Source organism: Pundamilia nyererei, unplaced genomic scaffold, assembly GCF_000239375.1.
Source record: "Pundamilia nyererei isolate P.nyererei 1_Seehausen unplaced genomic scaffold, PunNye1.0 scaffold00543, whole genome shotgun sequence".
Classification (NCBI taxonomy): Eukaryota; Metazoa; Chordata; class Actinopteri; order Cichliformes; family Cichlidae; genus Pundamilia; species Pundamilia nyererei.
Window position 1 is genome coordinate 92549 of NW_005187944.1, and position 1591 is coordinate 94139.

Consider the following 1591-nt stretch of genomic DNA (forward strand, 5'->3'; position numbering starts at 1 on the left):
CTTTTCTCAATGCTAGTCTGTGTGTATGGAACGGTAAACTGGTCCAGCTCTGTTTTTACACATTCTCCAGCTTGCCATGGTTACAGGGTGACGCTCTTTCTCTGCGTGTTTCCTGGGTGAGAGAGGGGCTTTTTGTTGTTGTTGTGCTAAGCTAATAGGCAGAATGCTACATACTCTAAAGAATGTAGCATCATGGGCAGTGTAGTCCGTGCTGCAGGGAGAATGGACTGCCATACCCGTTATGTGTCTGTGAGCGCGAGGAGGGAGAAAAAGGTGAGTGGAAAACTACGAGTTATCATCGAGCAAAAACAGGAGCTGGAAGCATGTAAATATAATAATAACCACTGCAGCCAAGAAGAGTGCCTGACAAGCCCAGTTGTAAGTAAGCTATTAAGACTCGACTGTACACTGTGTTTGTGTTTTCCTCCGAAACAATAAGTTCCGTTGGAGCAGCCTTTCAACGCCTCTCTTTGTCTCTCGCTAGCAAAGTTGACCCAGACAACGAAGTAACGCTATTTTTTGGCTACGAGCCCAACTCAGAGCCCGACATATTAGCCAGAGGTCCCTTTAATATGGTTCGGAGCCGCGGACCTTCAGTAGGCCTAATAGTAATAAATCACAGCAATAGTACATTCACGTAGTTGTAAAAAGTATGATAATATATTAAGTAATCCAAAGTATTCAGAATACGTTACTCTCATTGAGTAACGTAACGGAATATGTTACAGAATACATTTTGGGGCATGTATTCTGTAATCTGTAATGGAATACATTTTAAAAGTAACCTTCCCAACACTGCCTGTGGGTGGGGTCTTTGAAGTATTGGGCGTATACACATACACTCAGTTACCATCCTGCTTAGTGGTTGCGGGTTTGGTTATGTTGGATACGACATCAGATACTATGCCTGACGCGGCAGTTTTTAGGTGGGGTTTGACTATACTGACTCCTTTTTTTAAACAGCGGTACTGCAAATCTAAACAAGCTGCGGAACAAGCCTCCCAGTCCAGCCCCATACTGCGTGCTGGTGCCGATATACCCTCCAAGCTCTCCCCCAGCCTGATTCAGATAATACCGTACATATTTTGCTTCATCTGTGTTGTAGACAACCATCCTTTCTTTTTTAAAAATGCTGTCTTATCGGACGGAAGTGAAGCTTGACAAGCACCTTACCGTATAAAAAGGGTATGTGTTGATTCTGGCCGTCTTTCAAATCAATTTCTATGTCGTCAATTAAAGCCTTTGACACGGGTGTGTAGTGTGGGCTGTCAAATTGCAAAATGGCTACGCGCCATCGTCTGTGATATTTATAGCCCTTAATAGTCGCGCATGGGCATCACCCACAAGTTGGTAATCAGTGATATCTGCATAAATAAACATGTTGTATTTTCCGCCATATATGTCTGCAGGATGTGGGGCGTATGTGTTTTTATAATGAAGTACAAACGGTTCTTCTGTTTTGAATCCTAGGATTTCTGCCAGTCTCCCTCTAAATGTGAGAACACTGCCTTTAGGCCCCATAACACTGACATAGTTACTAACTGGGCTGTATTGTGTTTTAATGTCACTGCACTGTGCTGAATGAATGACT